This window comes from Orcinus orca, chromosome 13 (assembly GCF_937001465.1).
Source record: "Orcinus orca chromosome 13, mOrcOrc1.1, whole genome shotgun sequence".
Lineage (NCBI taxonomy): Eukaryota > Metazoa > Chordata > Mammalia > Artiodactyla > Delphinidae > Orcinus > Orcinus orca.
Window position 1 is genome coordinate 33,686,468 of NC_064571.1, and position 26,980 is coordinate 33,713,447.

Sequence of the window (26,980 nt, forward strand, 5' to 3'; positions counted from 1 at the left end):
TATCAGAGCCATCTCCCACCTCGGCCCTCAGTATGGCTCGTCGGCCAGCCCTATCATGGGGTGATTCAAATAGCAGAGAAGAAAGCCTGGTGGGCCCTGAGTTGGACTTGTTTTTGACGACTTTCCTCGTTCGTTCCTTTGAACAGTCTCTCTTGTCTGTGGGTGTGACATGTTCCCGGATAAAGTAAACAAAGAGATCTGTTACTATTTCTAGAGCTGTTTCTCATAATGAAAATAATAACCGTGATAAGCTTTGCTTGTGAGCCAGTCATCGCATACAGAGCGCACGATCCCAGCCCTTCGGGAAGGACGTCTGAGCCAGGCCGTGGGCTGGACCGGGGGCCGAGGGAAGACCAGCAAAAGGCGGGTAGTTGGAAGGCAGTTGCTAAGAGTTTGCAGAACACGCTAGGGAGGTGGGAAACCCACCCGTATTCTAGTAGATAAAGAAAGAACAAGCCCCAGCACTGCACTGTCCAGTACTGTAGCCACTTGCCGTGACTGGATACAGACATTGAAATGAATTAAAATAAATTAACTTCAGTGCCTCGGTCACACCAGCCGCATTTCAAGTGCTCAGTAGTAGCCCATGTGGCTCATGGCTATAGTAATGGACAACACAGGAAGAGAATATTTCCATCATCACAGAAAGGTCTATTGGTTGGCTCTTCCCGGGAATCTGAATAGTATCATTACCAAGCATGAGACAAAATGGGCCATAAAGGTATGGGTAGCATTTCATCAAAGAGAGAAATCAAACTGGAAGTTCCCGAAAAGTAGCTTCTTTTCAGAGTGAGAAGTTCAACCTTGATCTGAGAGCTAACAGGGACCAATCTCACGTACCTCAGCAAGGGAGGTTCATGATAAAATAAAGACAAGTTAAGTCATTGAACCGCATAGGCTGCATTTTGGTCTGCAGGTGAGGGAGGGCAAGAAGAGACATAGAAAGAAGACACGTGAAAGAAGTTCCACAGTCTCAGGGGTGCTGGTTCTGCAGTAGAAGGTAGCTGCTTTTTGCCCCAAGTTGGAGCGAGAAAAAGTTAAAGGAGGAAGTATAAACAGGGAAGTCAGCTGGGGAGGTGTTACCACTTCCTCTCTTTATCTTCTCATCTTCTGACTCCACCCTCCCCCCACAGAAAATCAATCACAAAATCTTCTAGGGTCTACTTCTGAGCTATTTCTTCCATCTTCTCTCAACTCTGCATGAGTTTAGATTCTGTTTTAGAGGCTCCGAACATGTGAGATGGGAATAGTTCAATCAAAGCTGGAAAACCACTGAAGGTATTTTCTCAATATGTTGATCTGAGCAGTGCATTAGTCTGGGAACCTTGTTTAAATAAAGTTGAAAAGGGAGTAGAATATACATAGCTTACCCCCAGACACCCTCTCCTGAGCTGTAGTCTCATCTACCCGACTGCCCGCAGGTACCTCCATAAGGATCTCCAGGTCACGTGATGCTAGTTGAACTTACCGTCTTTGTCCCCCTACCTCCTACCCTTCCCCGGGCTTATGTGACAAACACACCCAAGCCTGCTTTTCTATGGTTTTCTGTGACTGACTTCTCCCCGGTCAACCAGCCAAACCAGAAGGCTGACCCATTCCTACAGTCCTCACAATCAATAGCTCTTTTTCTCTCTGATCCCTTCTCTCTACCCCTACCTGGTTTTCCTGGCCCATTTATCCTCTCCCGGGATTGCCGCAATAGTTCCCTGTCCTGTCTCCCTCCTACCAATCTCATCTCTAATCCACTGATGACATTGTTTGTGACATGGTCCTTCTGAAACACAAATCTGATCATGTTACTCTTTGACCTAGAAGCCTTCAGTGACCCTCCAACGTCTTCATCCTAAAAGATGAAGACTGAACTCCCTACCATGGGGTTCAGAGTCCTTTGTGATTCTCCTGTTGCATCTCCTGCTCTCTTCCTGCATACCCATTCTGCACTCCATCCATGATGGTATTCCATTCCCTCTGCTGGACTCTTCTCCCCACCCATTCTCACCCACCCCCAGTTCTTGAAATGTTCTTGTTCGTCCTTCAAGACTTACTTCCGGCCACACCTCCCATGAGAAGCCTTCTCATCACAGCCAGACTGAGTCACACCCTGGGCTCTATTCCCTCTTAACTGGGGACACATGTCCTTCAAATCACTTATCATCCCTCCTGGTGCTTTTTCTTACTCTGTCTTCTCTCTCAACTTGAACTCTAAGAGGACAGGGGCTCTGCTTTCATGCTTAGCCTTGTTCGCCCTGTATCCCCCACATCTAACACAGTGCTGACAAAGAGAGGGCAGGGTGAGGTAGCAGAGAGCACAGCCTTCTACATATACAGCCTTGGGTGAATCATGTTCTGTCTCTGAGAGCCAGTTACTTTCTCTGTGAAACTGTGATAATAATACACAGCTCGTGGAGTGGCCAGTCTATAAGGATTAACAAAGATAAGTGGACGGGCCCCAGCCAATGTCTGCCTCTTAAAACATGGGCATTAAATGGAAGCTATTATTGTTAGCAGTATTATCGTAGAATGGACTGGATATTATGTTATATGAGAGAAAAGGAAGAAGAGATGAAAGGGAAGAGAGGAAAGGAGGGAGAGAGAATGAGGAAAGCAAAATTCCAGGTGTGAATCTGGAGGCCTGAATTAGGATGGCGGCCAGGGAGATGGAAAGCGTAGGAGAGGCAATGATGAGGCAGACCAGGCTCAGGTGAGGGGCCTTCTCCATGCATTCATCCAATGCACATTGGCTGAGCCCTTGGCACGCGCTGGGAGCAGTGACTGGGGCTGGGATCTAAGATCCATCAGACACAACCCTGCCCCACAAACATTCAGAGACCTGAGAGACTCGTTCGTCGAAGCTGGGAAGGAAGCAGAGAACGTGGTGGGTTGGAATAGGCAGGAAAGTCCTGTTCTGGGTGTGATGCTATATGAGGGTGGGCTGAGAGATTTCGACTTCCCCAGAATTCTAGTTTTGACAGGTGAGGCCTGTGGGCTCAGAAAGAGCTTATTGGGGAAAAAGAGGTACAAGTGAAAGCCAGGATGTGAGAATCTCTGATCCGGAAAGTAACATAATAGATGTTCAGAAATCAAAGAAAAGGCTGATCCCAGAGGAGACTAGCATTAACTCAAAGCACTGGAGATCAACTTAGATACAAGACAGAGAAGGTTACTGTTTTCCTTGGGACTTTACAGAGCTTGCATTAGGTAACAGTGTGGGAGAAAAGAAGCGCAGCAAGAAAATCCACTATCCCCAAGAGCTTCGCAATGGAGCAGGGGTTGCTTCCTGGAAGGGGAGTGAAAGGAGAGAGGCTGCCCTCTTGTGCCAAGCAAAGATCCAGGGCCAGTTTTGGTCCATCTCACACCCCTGGACCAGGAGCTGTCCTGGGGGAGAAGATGGTGCCTCTGGATGGATGGATGCAGCCACTCTCCAGGGTAACAGCTTGATGATAGGAGCACCAACTGGGTTTCAGCCCTGCTCACCGTTTCTGCCAAGACTCTTGACCATGCACTTGTACAGACATCCACGTTCTGCAAGAGGACCCTTAAGGACATAAAGCACCATTCAGAAGCAAGAGGTCCTTTACAAAGAAGTGGGGGTTTTTGGGGTTTTTTTTTTTTTGGTACGTGGGCCTCTCACTGTTGTGGCCTCTCCCATTGTGGAGCACAGGCTCCGGATGCGCAGGCTCAGCGGCCATGGCTCACGGGCCCAGCCGCTCTGCGACATGTGAGATCTTCCCGGACCGGGGCACGAACCCGTGTCCCCTGCATCGGCAGGCGGACTCTCAACCACTGCGCCACCAGGGAAGCCCACAAAGAAGTGTTTGAGTTTCTGATCTCAGTGTTCTCTCTCAGAAAATGATATTTGGCTGTGTAGGTGAGCAGAAGGCCCCATGGCTCAGGAATAAATATCTTTTTTTCTTAATTTATTTTTTTATTGACGTATAGTTGAATTACAATGTTGTGCTAATTACTGCTGTACAGCAAGTGACTCAGTTACACATATATACATTCTTTTTCAATTCTTTTCCATTATGGTTTACCACAAGATATTGAATGTAGTTCCCTGTGCTATACAGTAGGACCTCGTTGTATATCCATTCTAAATGTAATAATTTGCAGCTATTGTACTAACCCCAAACTCCCAGTCTATCCCTCTCCCCCCCACCTCGCGCATGGCAACCACAAGTGTGTTCTCTATGTCTGTGAGACTGTTTCTGTTTTGCAAATATGTTCATTTGTGCCTTATTTTAGATTCCACATGTAAGTGATATCATATGGTATTTGTCTTTCTCTTTTTCACTTACTTCACTTAGTATGATAATCTATAGTTTGTATCCGTGTCGCTGCAAATGGCATTATCGCATTTTTTTTATGGCTGAGTAGTGAGGAATAAATATCTTTGTGCTTTTATGGCATGTCTGCAGGTTACAAGGTGCTAGAGCTATGGAGAGGTTCTTGAGGGCAAAGACCACGTCTTATTCATTTTAGTATCCTGAGGACCATCACTGTGTCTGGCTTAGAAAAGTTAATTGGAAGGAACAAAGAGAGGAAGGAAGTGTACGTGTGTGTGTGTGTGTGTGTGTGTGTTAATGTTGACTAAAGTTCAAATAGAAAATTCATAGGATGGATTCTCTTTAACAAAGAAATTCATATCCTTTAAATTAACCAATCAGAAAAATTTCTTGGGCATGTCTTATGTGCAGGGAGTGGAGCTAGGTAATGTGCAGAGTTTAAAAAATAGAGGAAGCTCTCTAAATTAGTGAACTCTAGATTGTGAGGCTTCAAATATTTGCTGTGCACCCTGGCACACAAAAATGCATCCTACCGCACCCTGCTGCCGATAGCTGCCTCCATGCCAGCCCTAGTTCTTTTTTTTTTTTTTTTTTTTTTTTTTGCGGTATGTGGGCCTCTCCCTGTTGTGGCCTCTCCCGTTGCAGAGCACAGGCTCCGGACGTCCAGGCTCAGCGGCCATGGCTCACGGGCCCAGCCGCTCCACGGCATGTGGGATCTTCCCGGACCAGGGCACGAACCCGTGTCCCCTGCATCGGCAGGCGGACTCTCAACCACTGCGCCACCAGGGGAGCCCCCAGCCCTAGTTCTTGACGGGCCAGAGCTGTCATGTTCTCCTTGTATAAAGAAGGAGATTCATAATCAATCACAAACCATGAAATGGGAAAAGACGGAGTCTCAGGTATCAGAAAATAGGTTCCCAGGGGCAGGGATTTTTATAAATTATTTTCACCAATCAAACCACACCTTCTAGAAGAGCATTTGGCCAATTGAAGGTTCTCAATAAATATTTCTTGAGTGAATAAAAGAAACATTTTAGAGAGAAATGTGAGTCACCTTGAGGCATTTTCCATTTGCAACAAACGTTGACTGATCTACCCATTTGTGGGACGTCTAGATGTGCTCACTTGAGCCCATGCAAGCAGAGCAGCCGGGGAAGATAGAATCCCTGACGTAATAATGATCCCCACCAACAGTGACGTATTTAATGAGGTCTTACCTGCGCTAGACACCATGCAAGCACACTTATCTATCAAGGCATCCTGGTTGAAGGCTCACCCTACCTCTTCATGGTAAGCTCTATCTTACAGACCAGGAACCGGAGCTCACAGAACTGAAGTGATTTGCCCAGGTACATGGCTAGAAATCTAATTTCAAAGCCCAGTATCCGTACCTAGGCCACACAGCCCACAGAGAGGCACACACTCTAGTGGTAAAGAGAGGTGCCTAGACTGAGAATCGTGTGTAATAATTCACAGGGTTAGACAGTAAGGGTGAGATGAAAAGGGGACGGGCCACTATTCCCATCACGGAGACACCAGCCTCGGCCTCCACCCATTCTGCCGCAATGTTATGCATAAACCACTTTGTGCTACCTTTTCCTTCCATCCTAAGCTCTGCAAGGCTAGGCAGGCCTTGATGAAAGAGTGATGGGGAAGTAACACTGAAGCCTCCAGCCCAGCCCTGAGGCTGTCCTAACACCCCGTCAGGAAAATGGACATATTACTGGTCCTGCCACGACTTACTGGCTCTCTGCACAAGCTCCTTTGAAGAGACCTAAGGATCCTGACCAAAGCCCAGTGGGGCTGAGGCGTGGGAGAGAGGAGCACGGAACCAACCCGAGGGGGGCCCCGCACTCGGCCCACAGGGCAGCTCACAGAGGGCCCCCCACCCTTGCTGAAGAGGCAGCCCTGGAAGCCGTGGGAAACAGCAGGCCCCCGCATGGCTGCCTCCCTGGAGATGGTCAGTAGGGGTCCAAACACCACTGTGTACACCCGACACACACTCACACCCACACCCACACACTCACACACTCACCCACACCCACACACACTCATACACTCACCCCCCCAACTCATACACACACTAACCCCCACACACTCACACCCACACACCCACACACACTAACCCCCACTAACCCCCACACACACTCACTCACACACACGCACACACACTCACACACACTCACACCCACACTCACGCATGCACTAACCCACCCACCCACTCACACACATTCACACCCATACTCACACACCCACACACACTCACTCGCACACCACACTCACCCACACGCACCCACACACACACTCTCACACACACGCACCCACATGCACACACTCACACCCACATCCACACACACCCCCAACACACTTGCAGACCCTCAGCCTGTCTAGTTATCAGACTGTGGGAAGACAGCCCTCCTAGAAGAAAATTAAGTCTTTTAACTTCAGAACCTCCAGGCCCACTTTCTTTACCTCTTTTCTCTTTTCCTTGTCAAAGGCAAACTGACCTCTTCTTTGAATCACCCACCATTCAGGGGGGTGGGGAAATTTAAAAATCTTTCCACTCTCAAAACCTGGCATTTAGACTTCAGGATAAATTTATCCTGTGATTACTCTCCTGGATTTTTTTTTTTAATTCTCAGTTTCTTTTTTAACTTGGGCTTAAAAAACTTTGCTCCACCCCCAACCCCCCAAAAGGTAATGAGATGTGAGACTAAGGACAGCCAAGGGGCTTTCTCTGTGCACCCAGAATTCAGTCACACGGGACTTCCCAGGCCGCTTGCCCTGAGACACATTTACACAACCTAATTCAAAGAAATACCTAAGGTTGTTCCCTGAATACCTGCCTCCAGACCCAGGAACTGAGCAGGTTTAATTGCCCCATGTTCTATAGCTCATAGAAATGTATTGTTTGACAAGTGAGCCTTTCAAGGTAAAAAGGCAAACTCTGCTTCACAAAGGGATTTAGCACACGCAGCTACGGCTTTTGCAGGAAGAAGCAAAAATGCGGTCTCTGTAGCATATGAATAAGAGAGAGAGAGCTGGCTTTCGGTTTCTTCTTCAGGCTTGCAAGTTCTACGCTGTGAATCCGCCTGACTAGGCTACCTTTCCAGGGCCACCCTTGTGGTGTTCATTCTGGAGCTCGCGTGTCTCGGGAATGTGGAGAGCAGTTGTCTCTTGTGGGCCTGTGTCTCCATCCATTGCAACACTTCACCAGCCCCCTCGGCCTATCTTTGCATAACAGGAAGCCAAGCATAAAAACAAGAAGCATGCAGAATTGTGAGTGCTTCCGACTAAACACTGCTCGGAACTGCCTCTTCCTCAGCACATGGTGTAGTGGAGGTTTGGCAATCGGGTGGCACACACACCCCGAGGGCCACACTGTGGCCCCTTAGCTGTATCCAAGCTAACTGGCTTCCCAGATATGGATGGAAGGAAGGACTTTGCATCATTGACACAGTAAGCTCAAGAACTATTGACCTTTCCACGGTCAAAGCCAGTCATTTGCTCCAGGTAAGGGGTTCTGCTTAGTCACTAGCATTCATAAATAGGTAGTGCATTAGAATGCTTGAAGTATTTATATTTTATAAGCCCAACTAAATTCTGTGGCTCTAGTAACTCACAGCAGTGACCCAACCAGGCCATTGCCTAAGGGTTGGCTGGCCTCAATAATCAAGCACTGGGCCTTGATGAAGCTACAAGCTATCAACCAGCCTACAGATGTCACTCCAGTCTGTTCCTGAGGCCCTCTCTGGTCCTCGGGAATAGTGATTTTTAACCATACAGTTCTAATAAGAGTGTGAACAATGAACAATTGTTGCAGTGGAATGGGCCTGGCATACAAGTCATAATAGGTCTCTCTTACTCTACAATCTGATTAAAAGATTCATTTTTTATTAATTTTTATTGGAGTATAGTTGCTTTACAATGTTGCATTACTTTCTGCTGTACAGTAAAGTGAATCAGCTATATATATATATATATATCTCCACTCATTTTTGGATTTCCTTCCCCTTTAGGTCACCACAGAACACCAAGTAGACTCCCCTGTGCTATACAGTAGGTTCTCATTAGTTACATATTTTATACATAATAGTGTGTATATGTCAATCCCAACCTCCCAATTCATCCCGCTCCCCTCCCCGCCTTGTTATCCATATGTTTGATCGCTACGTCTATGTCTCTATTTCCGCTTTGCAAAGAAGTTCATCTGTATCATTTTTCTACAATCTGATAAAAGATTCTATTAAAAATGGAGGCCATTAGATTATGGATGGAGGACAGAGGACACCCATAAATTATGAATTAGTTTCATAGGTGTGATTAGGCATGTGATTAGGAAATAAAATGTCTGTATTTTCAAAGATGCATACTTAAGCATGGGGAATAAAATTACACAGTGTCTGGGATTGGCTTTAAAATATCTCAGCAAAGAAAAGAGAAACAAAGGAATAAAGCAGATGTAAAAAATTCTTCATAATTTTGAATTTCAGTAATGGATCTACATGGCATTTCATTATATTTATTCTCTATGTTGGTGTTTGAAATGTATGTATAATAAAAAAATCTTTTTCAAGATTCTACTAGGCCTTAAAAAATAAATTCTTTTAGGCTTAAGATTTGTTCACACATCAGCTCTTGCCCTGAACTTCAACTTGCTGGTTTTCCCAGGCCTGCATTTCCAGACCTGTTAGTTATTCCTCTGAGCACAGCGAAGTGATGTTACACAGATGTTCTACCACACACGTACACATTCCCCCGCCCCGGACAGATCCAGCCCCTCCGTTGCCCCCGCACTGTCACTTTATCAGTTAATGAAGGGGAAGAACCGAGGGACTCCTGATGCTTCCAGTTACGGATAATATTTCCTGTAAAGTCAGCTTGTACTCAAACTGTTCATGGTGGTGATGGTCTGTCTGTGTACATGTACACACACACAGATGCACACACACACACACACACACACACATACACGCACATATATAATTCCCCAGGGTCACAGAAGGAGCTTAAAAAAACAGCTGTTGCAAGGAAGGCAAAGAGACTTGCTAGACAATTCCTTCTGACCGGAAGTAACGTCTGGGACATCGGAGGCCTAGTTGCAGATCAATGGAAAGAATAGAGTGACTGATTACAGAGTTTACAATGACAAAATGGGCGGAAGTGCTAGTTCATAGGCTATTGGGCCTATATGGCCAACACTGGATGATAGTCTCCCTTCCAGCCCTGTAGCAAGCAGGCAGGCAGGCAACCTAGAGCAGTGGAAGGCATATCTGGGCATCAAGAGACCCAGATTCAAGTTCCAGCTCAGACACAAACCAGCTGTGTAACTCTCAGGGCCTTTCTGAGTCTTCATTTCTTCATTTGTAAAATAAAAGGATGGAAATAAACCATCTTGAATGCTTTTCCAACTCTAAATTAAAAAAAAAATTTTTCAACTCTAAATTTTTTTGATTGACCTATCAAACATCTTTCAGCCGATACTTCATGCTGTAATCCTGTTTTTAATGTGCAACATGACTAACTTAATTTGCCAACTCAGGCAAGAATCCAGTTCCATATCAAGGTCACAGGTCTGTAGTGATACATTTATGTAATTGATTAAGAAAAATGAATTTGGCAAAAGACATAATCTTGGTGATTTTAATCAAACACAGATGGTTTGACACGTCCTGGTTAGAGTGTGAATTTCGATATTAGGCTAAAGAAGATCCCCTGAGAAGTCCCAGTAATAATACAGGGTAGGAGGTACAAAGACAAAAGCCACTGTAACTATTACTCAAGGGCTGACAATTAAACAGGCTGCGTGATCGATTTATTCTGGGGTGATACCTTAGCCCCCAAATATTACGGACCCCATCATCTTTCTGGATGCATCTCTCCAACTTTTTGTTTGTTTGTTTGTTTTGTTTTGTTTTTGCGGTACGCGGGCCTCTCACTGTTGTGGCCTCTCCCGTTGTGGAGCACAGGCTCTGGACGCGCAGGCTCAGTGGCCATGGCTCACGGCATGTGGGATCTTCCCGGACCAGGGCATGAACCCGTGTCCCCTGCATCGGCAGGCGGACTCTCAACCACTGCGCCACCAGGGAAGCCCCATCTCTCCAACTTTAAACCAGGCTTTACATACAAACATCTGCAAATACATCCATGTCTTTTTGACCAAGAAGCCTTCTACTAATTTAGTTGAGATAATAATGAATGTATCTTAAATTTATTTACAAAGATATTCACTGCAGCATTGTTGCTTGAAAAATGTAAACAAGTAAATGTCCAACAACACGGAATCAGTTGAACGAAGTATGGTGTACTCATAAAGTAAAATACTATATACCATTAAAGTTGATGCTTTCCTGAGTTATAATGACATGGAAAAAAAAAATAATGACATGGAAAACATTGAATTTATGTAGTTAGGTTAAAAACTGCTTACTCCAATATACACAGGATGACTCCATTTTGTTAAAAATACACACACACACACACACACACACACACTATAGTGTAAGAAAGTCATAAATACATGTGTGGTGTAGCACAGAAAAACACAATGCAACATTCACACCAGACTGGTGTAGGGTTATAGGTCATTTTCCTGATAGGTGGGATTATGGGTAATTTTTATGTCTTCTCATGCTGTCATTTTTTCATAAAGGGAACAAAAGTTATTTGTAAAATCTGAACGTCAGCTTTTTCTTCAATGATCTGCAGGCTGTTTCCCAAATTAAAAAATTGAAAACATGAGTCAAGAAAGAACTGACTGAGAGGAATCAGTCCCAATGTTAGGAAGAATTTTCATAATCTAAACCAAAGTGAATTCCGAAAGTTTTCAAATAGAGCATTTCAGAAGCTAGCTATGCTCGCTTGGGCAAATCACCCTTCCCTGCCTGATGGGATTACTTACCAGCAGGATACAATATATAAATGTCCTTTATGAAATATACAGTAGGTATAGGTTTGCTTATTATTGTTGTCATTTACAAGAATAAGTTTTGCAGATCTTAGTCTCTTGCATATATAAAATGACGCTGTTGAACAGGATGTTTGCTAAGGTCCTTCTAGACCCCAAATTCTTCTACTCTTTGTATATGAGCAGTTTCTACTAATACCCTAATGTGCTCAGAGTGTCGAATTAGAGAAAAGGCGAGCAGAGCAGACTCATTATTTAGGAAAGAAAATAAGAGAGAATGTGCTCAGCGAGGGAGGGAGATCAGTATAGTTTGGAGGGTCAGCCCAGACATCACAGAAACCATAGAACCAGAACAAGTTCTTTGGGGCTGAGAAAGGGCAGGGCTTGGGGAAAGAGAAGAGTCAGCAGAAAGGCTTGAGGGAGCACAAGGGGGTGCTCTGGGGGAGCCCAGGAAGGAAGGAGCCCCTGAAATTCTGGACGGTTTGACCCCACGGTGTAACAGCCCCATTTCCAAATTTCCATCAAAATGACCAGAGAATGACTTCAGTGATAACAATGGGAAATGGGAAATGAAAGTAAAAGTAAGGAAGCATGCTGTCTGTGAGCTATTTGTGGAGAGGAGGATTTCTGTGAGCTGGAGGCTAGGCAGGACCAAACTGAAAGAGCCGACCAACCCACAGTTCAGTGTCTGTGGAGGAGAAATTGTCCACGAGAGTGGGATGGTCCCCCAAAGAATCTGCACCATCTCCTAGAGGGGGCCAGCAGCACTCATTGGGGGAACGGAGGGAGGCCCCAAGAGCACAAAGACTTGGCTGCGCAGGCTGTGCTATATCCAGCTTACCCCAGGGGCTGAAAGTCCCGCCAGCAAAGCAAGGGTGGGAGGGCCTGTCTTGCTGGCTCCTAACCTGGGCCATTGAACCAGTGAGAGCAGGGAAGACTTTTCCAACTAACCTGGGGCTTCGCCGAGGAGAAAAAAAAAGAAATTCTCCATGAACAAAGCCTCACTCCCTAAACTGAATGCTTCTTAAAAAGTTACAGGTACGCTTACCATGCCGCCCAGCAATTCCACTTCTAGCAATCTCCTCACGAGAAGTGAAAGCACACGTCCACAGATTTCTCGTATGCAAGTGTTTCCAGCAGCGTTATTCATAATGGTCAAACTGGAAACGATCTAGAGTCCATCAGCTGCTGGATGCATGAACACAAAGTGCATAGCTGTGCAATGCAACACTGCCCCCAAATAAAAAGGAATGAAGTACTGATACAAGTTACAAGATGGTAACCCTCAAGAACCTTATGCAAGTGAAAGACACTGAATGCAAAAGACAGCATATTGCAAATCCATGGAAGAAAAGTTCCCAGAAAAGTCAACACTATAGAGACAGAAAGCAGATGGGAGGTTGCCTGGAGCTGAGGGTAAAAGTAGAGATTGGCCACAAATGGGCAGGAGGGAACTTTCTGGAAAGATGAAAGTCTTCTAAAACTGAATTGTGGTAATTGCTGTACAAGGGCCAATTCCTCACTCATTTTATAAAGACCATTTAAAATAGACCATAAACTTCACAAAGTGAGAGATTTGCCTGTTTTGCCACTCAGGTAGCCCAAGTGTCTACAATACTCCAAGAATGCGGTTATTTCAATGTTAGGAAAACTATTCAATGGTTTATTACAGCAATAGGTAAAAGAATTGAAAAGCCATATGTTTTCAAAACATTGTGAATTTACATTTGATAAATTTCAATATCGATTGATATTGCAAAATTAATTATCAAGAATAGAATACTTTCTTAGGTGGTAAGGAGTGTCTATCTCAAACCAATGAGAGGTAGCTGAAAGAATGCTCTATGTTGCTGAAAATTCAACTACTGAAAATTGAAAAACTCTTCAAGAAAACTTCAAGAAAAAGTTCTTAGGAGCAAGGCCAAGTGTTTGTGTTTAGCTGTGTGAGGAAAAGTGATGAAGGTGAGAGTTTCAAAGAAACACAAAATGACACAACAGAAAATTTCTGACACTTCTACTGTGGCATATACTCGAGAGCTGTGGAATGTGTGAACATTTCCATTGCTGTGACATTTTACAATTCCTTTAAAAATTTTTTGAGGATTCACAGAAGAAATCATTCTAAAATCCATGAAACTTAACCCAATAGAAAAAAAAAATCAATGTCAAGGTCTTGCTTAGAGCTACTGATGTGGGAAATCACTGAGATTTTACTCCTTCATAAAATATTATTATTTACCAGCATTTCTATCCATTTCAGGCTATGCTTCACGGTACTTGAGTGAGGCTTCGCAGGAGGCAGAGTTTCCCCTGTGACTCTGCCGCTGACATCCTGCAGTTCTGTTTCCTCTTCAAAGCTGTCAAACTTTATCAGCTGTCTGAAAAAAATGCTCTAGGGGTTTCCCCTATTATCGGCCAAGGTCCTCAGAAAAATGTTAGGATTTCTTCTGAAAGCATCTGTCTGAAGTGTGGGCTTCTTCGACAGGCAGACACAGACCTTCGCCCTGATCCTTCTCTCTGTGGCTGGCCACCCCTTGACAGTCCTCCCAGCCTCTGCACCACATCACCTGGTGCCCACAGAAGATCTAGAAGAACATCGTTCTTCTTTCTTTTTCCTTTATCCATTTGTTTGCTTTTAGCCGATGGCCACTGAAAGACAAACTAAGCCTTGAAGTCGTAGGTGCAGAACCTGAAGAAGCAGGAAGCCCAGATGGACAAACAGGAAGCAGAAGATGGGGAACCACGCATGGGTGACTCGGTGATTGATACCGTGACAGGCAGGATTTGCCCCCACTTCCAAGTCCCACTGGTCTGGCGCATCTTATAGCATAAAAGACCTTTTCAAGGTGAAAAATCACTTATGTTTTCATGAGGTTTTGTTGAAAGGGAATCATTTCACTCAACTCAGTGTATGCACTAAATGGAGATACAATAACTGACATGTTTTATAATGAACTTGCATGGGGTACAATCAGGAAAGAAGTAGTAAACCTCTTAATGTGGAATTTAAAACATGGAAGAAAGGGTTTATTCGTGTGCTCAATAATGGATCATACATTTTTCTCCTTCAGCTCCTTATCTCCGCCCTTCCCCTCTCTCCTTCACTTTTCTGGCATTTCCTTAATTGTATCAACTGTGAAATGTGAGGGCTTCAAATCCAACCTAAGAGAAGTGGAAGGAAGCTGTACTCAGACTTAAAAATAGCCCCAGAAAACATCTGTTCCTTTGAATATATTGAAAGATATTTCAAAATACAAATAGACAAACATAGCTAATTAATTCACTTGAACGTTAAATCCCATTGATATACAGTGTGAGTTTTGTTATACGAGGGATGGATGTATATTGGGGGATGAATTTCCATAATGCCACTTCTACTTGCATAATTTTGAGAAAGAGGCTTCACAATGACATTCTGGAGTGTTTGGCCATAAAAATAGCACTGACCATTCCAATCTCCAGCACTTTCCCCTGCATGATAAAAAATACTTTGGAAAATGTGACTTCTGTGATCTCTGGGAGGAGGGCTGGAAAGGGAGGGCCGAGGGTTCAGAGTGGCACAGGAAATCTGTGTTTGTAACGCTTAAGTGTGTGGGTGTGTTCACGTGGGCAGGGCTGGAGAGGAAATATGAAAGAAAATGTTTGCAAACCATTTCAGGCAGGAGCTGAATGAGAGACTCAGAGCGTCTATAAAATTTACAAAACATATTTGATATCCATGGAGTGTCCTGGGTTGGGATTATTACAAACTACTCTTGACACCGAAAGCACTATCTATAAGAGAAAAAATTGATATTGGTTTTTGTCAAAATTAAAACCTTTGCCCCTTGAAAGGCACTGAGAGAATGAAAAGCAAGCCACAGATTGGGAAAAAATATTTGCAAACCACATTTCTGACAAAGGAATTGTACCCAGAATATATAAAGAATTCTTAAAACTCAACTCTAAGTAAACAAACAAACCAATTTTTTAAATGGGCAAACTATTGAACAGAGACTTCACTAAATGAAAAGATGCCAAACATCATCAACTCTCAGGAAACCATAAAGTAACACCACAATGAGGTACCTTCACAATCATATTAGAGTGACTGAAATAAAATTTAAAGACAAACTAACAGTACTAAGGACTGGTAAGGATGAGAAGCAACTGGAACTTTCAAACATGGCTGGTGGGAATACAAAATGGTACAGCTACGTTGGGAAATAATGTGACAGTTTCTTACAAAGTTAAGCATTCACTTACCATATGACCCAGCAGTCTCACTACTCAAAATTTACCAAAGAGGAATGAGACATTATATTCACACCAAAACCTGTCAGCACCTATTTATAGCAGGCGATTCTAACTTCTAAAAATCAGAAGCAAACCCAGTGTCTTTCAACTGATGAATGGCCACATCCACACAATAGAATAATACTCAGCAATAAAAAGGATGAAACTATTGATACAAGCAGGAACATGGATGAATCTCAAATGCATTCTGCTGTCTAAAAGAAATCAGACTGCAGACAGGCTACGTCCTATACAATTCCATTTATACGATATTTAGGACAAAGTAAAACTATAGGGATGGAGAACAGATGAGGGTTTGCCCAGGGTTGGCCAAGAGGGGTTGGCTAAAAAGAGACGGTGCTGGACCTGTCTGTATCTCGATTATGTTGGTTATCACATGACTCTAGGCATTTGCCAAAACTCATACAACTGCAGACCAAAGTAAATACGTTTTACTAGATGTCAATTTCAAAACAAGTTTTTCATCTGCTCTCATTTGTTGCATGTTTGTTACACAGAACCACCTGACATTCTCACTTCCTCCTGACCTTCAAAAGTTTCCGTAGCTAATATAAGTTCTTTTTTTTTTTTGAATATCAAATGCTGACTTTCTTTCTTTTTTTTTTAACATCTTTATTGGAGTATAATTGCTTTACAATGGTGTGCTAGCCTCTGCCCTACAACAAAGTGAATCAGCTATACATATACATACATCCCCATATCTCCTCCCTCTTGCATCTCCCTCCCACCCTCCCTATCCCACCCCTCTAGGTGGTCACAAAGCACCGAGCTGATCTCCCTGTGCTATGCGGCTGCTTCCCACTGGCTATCTATTTTACGTTTGGTAGTGTATATAAGTCCATGCCACTCTCTCACTTCGTCCCAACATACCCTTCCCCCTCCCCGTGTCCTCAAGTCCATTCTCTACAGCTGCGTCTTTATTCCTGTCCTGCCCCTAGATTCTTCAGAACCTTTTTTTTTTCTTTTAGATTCCATATATATGTGTTAGCATACAGTATTTGTTTTTCTCTTTCTGACTTACTTCACTTTGTATGACAGACTCTAGGTCCATCCACCTCACTACAAATAACTCAATTTCGTTTCCTTTTATGGCTAATATTCCATTGTATATATGTGCCACATCTTCTTTATCCATTCATCTGTCGATGGACACTTAGGTTGCTTCCATGTCCTGGCTATTGGAAATAGAGCTGCAATGAACGTTGTGGTACATGACTCTTTTTTTTTTACAATTTTTTAAAACATCTTTATTGGAGTATAATTGTTTTACAATGGTGTGTTAGTTTCTGCTTTATAACAAAGTGAATCAGCTATACATATACATATGTCCCATATCTCTTCACTCTTGCATCTCCCTCCCACCCTCCCTATCCCACCCCTCTAGGTGGTCACAAAGCACCGAGCTGATCTCCCAGTGCTATGCGGCTGCTTCCCACTAGCTATCTATTTTACGTTTGGTAGTGTATATATGTCCATGCCACTCTCTCACTTTGTCCCAGCTTAACCTTCCCCCACCGCATATCCTCAAGTCCATTCTCTAGTAGGTCTGTATCTTTATTCCCATCTTGCCCCTAGGTTCTTCATGACCTTTTTTTTTTTCTTAGATTCCATATATATGTGTTAGCATACAGTATTTGTTTTTCTCTTTCTGACTTACTTCACTCTGTATGACAGTCTCTAGGTCCATCCACCTCACTACAAATAACTCAGTTTCATTCCTTTTCATGGCTGAGTAATATTCCATTGTATATATGTGTCACATCTTCTTTATCCATTCATCTGTTGATGGACACTTAGGTTGCTTCCATGTCCTGGCTATTGTACATAGTGCTGCAATGAACATTGTGGTGCATAACTCTTTTTGAATTATGGTTTTCTCAGGGTATAAGCCTAGTAGTGGGATTGCTGGGTCGTATGGTAGTTCTATTTTTAGTTTTTGGAGGAACCTCCATACTGTTCTCCATAGTGGCTGTATCAATTTACATTCCCACCAACAGTGCAGGATGGTTCCCTTTTCTCCACACCCTCTCCAGCATTTATTGTTTGCAGACTTTTTGATGATGGCCATTCTGACTGGTGTGAGGTGATACCTCCTTGTAGTTTTGATTTACATTTCTCTAATCAGTGATGTTGAGCATTCTTTCATGTGCTTGTTGGCAATCTGTATATCTTCATTGGAGAAATGTCTATTTAGGTCTTCTGCCCATTTTTGGATTGGGTTGTTTGTTATAAGTTCTGAATGGAAAAAAGGAAAGTGACTTCTACCATCCCACAGTGACTTGGATTAGGTGAGTGGCCTCAAAAACACATGGGAATGTAGGGAAGACCAAAATATTAAGCTAAATCTCCCCAGATGGTAAGAGAGCAGGGAGGGCGGATGGTACCCCTTCAAAGGCTGGTCTACCTCATGGCATGCTGTCCCCAGCAACGAGCCCACACTCCTGCGAAGAAAGTCTGACCATGATCCTCACCCGGATGACTAATTTAGGTGTCTCAGACTAATAAGGGAACCTGGCCAGGGGTGTTTCCTCCCATCAACACGGTCTCTGAATTTCAGTGCTTCCAGGTCTTAGTACAAGGGAAAGCACAATGATAGGTAAGTTGGTGGCGTTAAATACCCTGAAAAGGAGTTCTTTGGTGGAAAGTAGTAGAAAGCCCACTGGGTAGTGTTCAGGAGACTTAATTATCCAGGCCTGGTTCTGCTGCTAACTTGCTGTGTTCATATTTGAGCAGTCTACATAGTGCATGTTTTATCATTGTCTTACCAGACTTTTTTTTTTTTTTTTTTGGCTGAAAAAAACAGACTCTGAATCGAGCTGGTTTAATACAGATAGATAATAGATACTTAGATCGATAGATCGACACATACATACATACATATATGGACCAATAATTAGATCAACCAATTGTTCTTAACTGGGGACATTTTGACCCCCAAGGGATATTTGGCAATGTCTAGAGATATTTTGGTTGTCACCACTAGGAGGGTTGCTACTGCCATGAGGTGGAGAAGTCCAAGGTTGCTGCTAAACACCCTACCGTGCACAGGGCAGCTGCCACAGCAAACTGTTCTCTGGCCCAAAATGGCAACAGTGTTGAGGCTGAGAAACACTGCTATAAGTATGGACACACACATACATGTATAAACATAATGATGTATGTGCATGTGTGTATAATTTTTTAAAAAGAAAATATTCTTTCAAAAAACTAAGGTAACTTTGGGGAAAAGATCATGGCTCAGGGTGATTAGAAATCAAGGTAGATTTTGCAAGTTTTGAGCTCTTAGAGTTCAAGGCCCTTCCTCTTAGTGTCCTACGTTTTGCAAGGCTCGGTTCTAAATGCCCATTCTCTGTGAACCTCAGGCTGTGAGAAAACAAGCTAGTTGCAGCTTGAGTCAGCTCTGTCCAAGGACAGGCTTGCAAAGGCCAAGCCTGTGGCCACCCATGGAGACGGGTTGGAAGCCAAGAGGGGGAGCTGGGAAAACAGCCCCAAAGAGGCTATTAAATGTATCTGTAAAGGGATGATAAGGCCATCTACCCTCTAGAAGCCTACCATTAAATAAATGACCATGGGCCGCAGGTCTCTTGGAAGCAGAAATGGCAGGTCTCTCCTTGAAATGGAATTCATAATCTCCCTTTTTTTCCCTTTTTATCTTGAAGAGCAGTTTGCGGTTGTTATGCTACTACAAAACAAATAGAACTGTAACTTATGTTCCCCAGTTTGCACAGCTGATTCCATGAACTTTAATAAGTTTTGCTTCCTTATGTCAGTCCCAAGTTTTACCCGCTTAGAGCTGTCAGGATATGAAGGGTAATTTTGCCACCTGAAGTTTATATGGACCGGATGAGATAACGGAAAGTACAGTAAATCCCTGTCCCCACACAGTCAGTGGGGGCCAAAATCGGTCATCTACAGCATAAGGTCACGTTATTTTGAAGCTAATGAAATGGCAGGGCGACCTTGAACCTGCTCAGTTGCCCAAGGCAGCTCTAAAGGTCCAGGTGGACCAACAGGCCTGACCCAGCCGCGGCTGAGTGTGCTGCCCTCTGGTGGCCATAGTCAGATTTAGCTTACACATCAAGGACCAGAATGCGGTCCAGAATGCCAGGACCAGCAGGTCAGAAACAAGAAGCAATTCTAAGAATTTCCCAGTTAGTTGTCACCCTTGTATTGTCCCAGGCCAGGAACAGTGGGCCAGGAAAGGCTGTAGACTAGAGAATCATGTGGCATTTTCCCTCTACTCAGCTTTCTCTCCCTCCACTCTCTTACACACGACAACCACAAAATACCCTTGGACAGGACAGAGGATGGACCCATGTGCGCACCACATTGTGTCTAATTATCACAGGGTTCCTTACTGGGGGCGGGGTGCGGGGAGTGGTTTGTTGCTTGGAAACGTAAAACAGTGGTTTTAGCCTTTGTATAGACCCTTTTGAGAGTCTGCACGTACACATATAATTCTTCATACAATTTTGGGAGGGTTGTGTGTTTACTGAAGCCAGTCCAGGACACAGAGGGAAGAACACTGGATACAGGCCTGACAAACATGTTTGTTGGGTAATACATGTATGATCACAAGCTACTCTGAAGCCATTTGGAACCGAAAGAGAAAAGATCAGGGGTAGGCAAGAGAGAAGGAAGAGAAAATCTATGCCAATTGGAGGATACTAAGCCCTTTACTGTCCTCTAGAACGTGCCAAATGTCTGTATGGCCCCTTAGACATATTTATCTATGCTGTGTATCCCCACCTTCTCTTTTCACCCTTAATACTGGGTTCCTGTTTTACACACCTGAGTTTTTTCTCATCCCCCTGTGCTTTCTGGCCAGAGTCGCTGGCAGGCTGGCAGTGAGGCTTGAGTTGGGAGTGAGGAGACCGGGTGGGATTAGGCCGACATCCCCACCTCACCGAGTGAGTATTACAAGCACTACCCTGTCTCTGGGCTCTGAATGGGGATGAACATCTCTCAATCCCTTTGGGGCTGGAATGAGACACTGTGAAGAGATGAAAAACATGGAAAGAGAATTTGTCTTTAAATTTTGGAGTCTACAGTGTTATTCCCAAAATAAGTCCTTCTAGGCTACCCCACAAGCAATTCATGCTTAGAGCTGGTGAAATAGTGTCAGCTGGCCCTGTATGTTGGCCACGCCCACAGCAGCAGAACCCAAACTTCGCCAGATACCAAGGTGGCACCCTTGCCACTTACATCAGTGTCTCTGCTAGTTGGAATTTAGCAGCCAAGTTTGAGAACCAATGATTTAGAGGAGGGGTAGGGAAGGTTCAGCTCAAGAACCTGATGCCATCTTCATGTGATTCTCTTGAGCCCTAGAATGATGGCTCTGATAGATGAAACTATCAACACATGCAGGCACTGGGGAGCTCGTGGAGAATAAGTTAAGGACCGTGAAAACTGGAGGCTGGATAACGGTTAGGAAGCTCGCAGTAATCTGGAGATAAGACAAGAGGGTGGATCTGAGATACAGGTAAGAGAATTAGTAGGACTGATGTGCTCTACTTGGGGAAGGAAGGGGTCCTGGTCAAGAGGTCAAGGTCTGGCTCAACAATCACCCCATTCTTGGGACACAAGGTAGAAAAACATCAAGGTTGACTCTATAATTTGTGGCCCCCAGTACAAAGTAAAAATGTGGGGCTCCTTGTTCAAAAATAATTAAGAATTTCAAGAGCCTCTAACCAAGCGCGGGGACCCTGCGCGGTTGCCCAGGTCGCACACCCAAGCACCAGCACTGAGAAGATCTTGGCCACTTTAGGAGTGGACGATACAGGGGGTGTGTGGAGAGAGACACCTAGAAATGAAAGGCCACTGGGTGATGACTCTGTCTCTTTGAAGGACTCACAGAAGTGCTAGCTGGGGTTATTGTAGGAGGTAGATTTCCTGTTTGTTATTGTAGATTTTCCTGTTTGTCGGTGAATTTCTTGTAAATATTTGAACGGCAGGATTGCCCTGAGGGCTCTGGCTTGCTATTGGCTGCTGGGGAGTCAATGGCACTGGGGACTGTGGAGATGCATTTGGTAGAGGAGTCTGTGGAATGTGCCATTCTGGGAGTAGAAGATGATAAGGGTTGTGTGCAAACTGCAATGGTGACATATGAAAACTTATCCATCCATGTTCAGTTTGGGAAGCAGGAATTGCCTATTAAGGATTTAAGCGTTTATCGAATATTTGGAGGAGCTCAAAGAGCAGACTTCAGGCACCAGGGCAAAACAGACCTGATTCCCTCAGAGACAGATCACCTCTGGGGAAATTCCACAAGTAAGGTCCCTCCGCAGAGGCTGCCGCCACTGCCCCCCATGCCCGAGACCCCACAGAGCGGGCGCTGGAGCTGCGATGTCCAGGAGCCTCACGGGTTCCCATCTTGTTTGCCAGCAATAACCAAGGAGACACAGGGAGATGCCTGCCCTTCACTTCTACGGTCCAGATCGCATACCAGTGAATTGACCCAGCAGAACGTCATCTATTTCTAGAATCCTGGCTACGAGGGAGTCTGAGAAACCTTGGTTTCAGGTTTTCAGTCTCTCCAAAGAAAGGAAAGGTAGAAGGAAGTTTCAGCGAAAGAGTCCAGGGTTACGATCATAGCCAGTTTTGTCATCCCTAATTGAAAGCATGATAACTTTCTGAATCCGCAGCTGATGAGTTCAGTTTGACTGCTGGTCGGTGAAAGCCAACCTGCAGGGCTTTGAAGAGCATCCTCCCCTACAGCAAGACCTGTCTTCCACTCACCTCACCTGCTGCACCCTCTTTCCCTCCCTCTGCCTTTGCTGGGTCCCTCTCCCACCCTCTGTCTTTCCTCCTTTCTCCTCTCCATTGCTCCCCCTCGCTCTTCATCTTAGCTACCCACCCAGACTAACTGACCACACGACAACACTGATGTACAACTTTAATATTTCCATTTCCTGAGAAAAGCTGCTTTGCGCCTCTTAGGAGCTCCCTGGATACCCTAACCCTAACCCTAGCGCTAACCGATATCCAGTTAAAGAGGGGGAGGCAGGGTTTCCCTGGTGGCGCAGTGGTTGAGAGTCCGCCTGCCGATGCAGGGGACACGGGTTCGTGCCCCGGTCCGGGAAGATCCCACATGCCGCGGAGCGGCTGGGCCCGTGAGCCGTGGCCGCTGAGCCTGCGCGTCCGGAGCCTGTGCTCCGCAATGGGAGAGGCCACAACAGTGAGAGGCCCGCGTACCAAAAAAAAAAAAAAAAAGATGGGAGGTAGAGGGATTGGGGCTGCTGAACATGTCTCCCCAGTCCCTGAGTCTGAAGTGGAGGGATTAATTCATTGGCCTCACTTCAATCCCCATCATCAAGAAGACTTTGGGGATGAAGAGGTACAAACTACTATGTATAAAATAAGCTACAAGGACATAGTGTACAACGCGGGGAATAGAGCTAATATTTTATAATAACTATAAATGGAGTGTAACCTTTAAATATTGTGAATCGCTCTCTTGTACACCTGTAACTTATGTAACATTGTACATCAGCTATACTTCAAGTTTTCAAAAAAGACTTTGATTATAGGAGCGAGAAGTATCCCTTGGCACCCTATGCAGCAGCCTAAGCCCCGTGACTTAGGTCCCAACCTCTCTTGAGAACAGCTAGATGCTCAGTCACCTGCATGTGCTTCCAAATTAGCTTCAGAAACCAAAAGCTCTACTTCCTTCTCCAAAAGCAAGGCAGAATTGTCTGTCTGGATCAAACCATTGCTCCACACCAGTAAGGGCAGCAGAAGAACATGCGTTGCTCTTGTTGTAACGTACAGATTTCACTGGGGTGAGGCAAAGTTAGCAGGCCACAAGGCAGTCCCCAGCTATCCCACGAAAATCTCCGAGATCACCTCTTTGTATGACAGGCACAGTTCTTGGCAGCAATGGCCTAAAAGTGAGGGAAACAGACAAAGCCCGGCCTTCGAGGAGCTTATAGTCTAGTGGGGGTGGAGACCATAGACATGAAAACAAATGAATATCATTTCCGGTACAAAAGTGCTGTGAAGAAAATAGAATAAGGTGATGGGATAAAGAGAGACTGCAGTAGGGGGATGCTATACTAGGTATTAGGGTCAGGAAAGACCTCTTTAAAGAGAAAATATTTGAGCCGAAGCTGAATGGAGTGGAGGAAAGACCACGGTAAGATCTGGGTAAGGGTATATCAGAGAGAGAGTGGCAGACAGGGCCGAGGTGGCCTTGAGCTCCAAGTGTTTAAGGAACTAGGAGGTGGGCGTGGCTGAAGGGCAGTGTGAGAGGAGCAGAGGAGAGGCAGGTGGGTTGGGGGAAGGGGTTGGGGGTCAGACCCCACAGGCAGGGATAATTAGTTTGAATCTCATACTGATGGTTTTCAAGAAGACGTTCCACAAGTTGATTTCTGCTTTTAAACGCTATCGAGTCTGGCCATGGTGCAGAGCGTATATTGTACAGCAGTGGTCCCCAGCCCTTTGGGCACCAGGGATCAGTTTTTTGGAAGACAATTTTTCCATGGGGGGAAGAATGGTTCAGGCGGTAATGCGAGCGATGGGAAGCCATGGGGAGCGGCAGACGAAGCTTTGCTCGCTGGCCCACGGCTCGCCTCCTGCTGTGCGACCTCGGTCCTAACAGGCTGCGGACCGGTACCAGTCCGCAGCCCGGGGGGCTGGGGACCCCTGTTCTACAGGGCAAGAGTGGAGGCAGGAAGACAAGTTAGCAAAAAATTGCAGAAGACTCAGCAAGAAATGATGGTGTTTACAATATCAGAGATAATTGAAAATAATCAGATGAGAAACTCAAATCGCTAACGAATCCAAATGTCTTTTTCTGGTGGATTAGATGCAGGGTGGTAGAGAAAAACATGAATGGAAGATGACCGCAGGTGGAAGCTTGAGCAACCGGGTGAAAGGTAGAGTCTTTTATTGACGTCAGCTAAACTGGGTGGGGAGGAATGCGAAGAGAGACAATTCTGGACTCTGTGTCGGACGTACCGGGAGAGAGAAGCCCGAGAGGGATCCAGGTGGAGATGGTGAGCAGTCTGGAGCCCAGCAGACGGACCAGGGCGAACGTACAAAAGGATAGACGGGATTTAAAGCCATGGGAAGGGATGAGACTACCCAGCAAGTGAGGATGGATGAGATAAGAGGACGAGGGAACTGAGCCCTGGGGCCAGAGCTGGCCTCATAGACACGCAACCTGTGCGGTTGTGCTGAACCCCAGGTCCCTTGCACCTGGTTCAATCCTCTGCGGCCGCCATCTTGCAATTCTTCATAATTTGGAACTAGAAGCTCCACGTTTTCACTCCTCACTAGGCCCTGCAGATGATGAAGCCACTTCTGCCTCAGACACTTCAAAGTTAAGAATCTGGTGGAGACAGAGACTCCATCAAAGAAAGCTCAAAAAGAGTGATTAATGGGGTAAGGAAGGCCCAGAGTACGGTATCAAGCCAGCCCAGAGATTACTTCTGGGAGGAAATGGCCAACTGTGTCAAACACCGCAGGGCACTGGAGTGAGACAAGGACAGCGATAGATGCACCCTTGGCCAAGTTCCGGACAATCAGTGACTTTGACGATGACCTTCTTGGCAGTGTGGCCTGCACCAGTCCTTAATTTGGCTGACTATAGAATGACAAGAGACAAGTGACCACCAACACTGGAGAACGTATGGCAAGAATATACAGATGGAGGCCCTCATCCTACCGCCCACACCTCTTCTCTTCCCACTGCCCGCTCGCTCCATTTCGCAGAGAGGCCTCACACACATGCATGTCGACACGCCAGCCCAGACATCCAAGCTCTGTTCCGGGCCTCCCTGCCATCAACCTTCTGCAGAACAACCACTAGGAGGACCCAGGAAGACAGGCGGGCCGGCCCTGGAAACAGCTCTGGCTATCCTTGCGGGGAATTTCACCTTCCCGAGTGGTCTAGACAGCTAGCAGGGCCCAGGCTACGGGTGGGCAGACACCTCGGCAGCTAGAGCCCGACCAGAGCAGGACCCTGTAAGATCCAGGCCTCCAGACGGTGGCCCCATGCCCAAATCTAAGGGCAGTTCTGGAGGTGACGACATGGGTAGACGGAAGCACTTGTAGGTAGCAAAATGAGTTGGTTCTCATTCAGGTGCACATACTTTCCTCTAAGAAATAAAAGTGAGGGTGACAGTGGGAGTAGGTGTTAAGGCCTTGAGGAGAGAAAAAATGTTTTGGGGAAAAGGAAAGGAAACTTCCTAGCTAGGCGTAGCAGGCTTGTCTGGGTCTGTTGAACATACACCTCACGTGATGGTTCACAAATTTTAAGTAAATCCAGGCAGCTCAGTGGTCTCACTTTCCCCAGCAATGTTCAGGAGCCCATGTACAGGTGCCAAGAAAGTGGCTTGTTGGGTTTAAACAGGGTTAGGGGCAGAGGAGTTAAGGGTGTTTGTTCCACAGCTCTGCAATGCCAGAATTAGCAGTCTATGGTCAAGAGGACATAAAGGAGGATTGATGGTGAAAAAGTGGTAGAACCAATGGAAGGGAGCTCACTGAGGGCCGAGAATCGCTGGAGTGGGTGCCTGCAAGTGAGACTTCAGAGATGGTACAGTTATGAGGGAGGACATGGTTTACTTAGGACCATGAGCTGTTTCTTTCAAGAAACATCTTTTATCTGGAACCCTACTTTGTATCTGTAAAGACACAAAAGGTGATTAAATCATCCGTCGCTTCCGTTAAAGCTGGGCATTTCAGGCCACAGAGGATGAGATATGGGGATAACTTTGTGATGACCAGGGACTGGTTAAATCCAGGGCTTTCTGGAGAGAAATAAGGGAAATGGACCAAGTTTACAGGTAGAAACGTAGTTATGTTGTCTGTGGGCGCCCTCTACTGGCACTTAGTCAGAATAGCCATCTGGGGTTGGAAGCTTTTGGGGGAGTGTGTGGGTGTGTGTGTGTTTTAATTAACGAGTGAAAACTTGCCCCTTATAGATATTTAGGGGTTATGGCTCAAGTGGGCAAGGAAACTTTAGTTACGGAACAAACCCTACGTCAGCATTTTAAATGTCACAGTCTCAGTTACGTCATTTATGACTTTCTGATTCTCTTTACAGAGAGCCCTGCTTAACCCTAACCTTGAGGGTCTCTCCAATGGGATTGAGCTACTTGAAGTCAAGATCTTAATATTTTTTTATCTTCTTACATCCTGAGCCTAGTACTGTGCCCAGCATATTGTAGGTGTCTGATAAATATGTGTCAATCAGAACAGAAGGGCAATGAGCAAATGAGCAAAGTGGTACAATGTCACAGAAGAAGGAGGGTTTAATCCTACTTGGCCAATTCAGGAAGGCTTCCAAGAGGAGAAGGGTGGTGGCCATGGGGATGGGGAGGGACAGGTAAAGTTGAAATGAATCCAGAAAATAGAAGAGCAAACCTAGGGGCCAGATAGAGACTCCACAAGGCAGGGATTTTTGTGTGATTCTGGAAAGAAGTTCCCTGCTATATGACTGACAGCTGTGGCTCCCAATCTTTCCTGAGAAAGTATGAACAAGAAACTT

General features: G+C 45.2%; 1 protein-coding gene and 1 long non-coding RNA gene across 3 annotated transcripts in view; one reads left to right on the top strand and one right to left on the bottom strand.

Annotated features, from left to right (window-relative positions):
- The window catches only part of ARHGAP25 (Rho GTPase activating protein 25), an 87,821-nt gene that overhangs the window by 49,712 nt on the left and 11,129 nt on the right, over positions 1 to 26,980 (bottom strand). The window lies entirely within an intron of this gene.
- Positions 7,503 to 14,559, top strand: LOC117195583 (uncharacterized). Its single transcript, XR_004475323.2, has 2 exons — positions 7,503 to 7,799; positions 13,454 to 14,559. It is a non-coding gene; the product is annotated as an uncharacterized LOC117195583 (long non-coding RNA).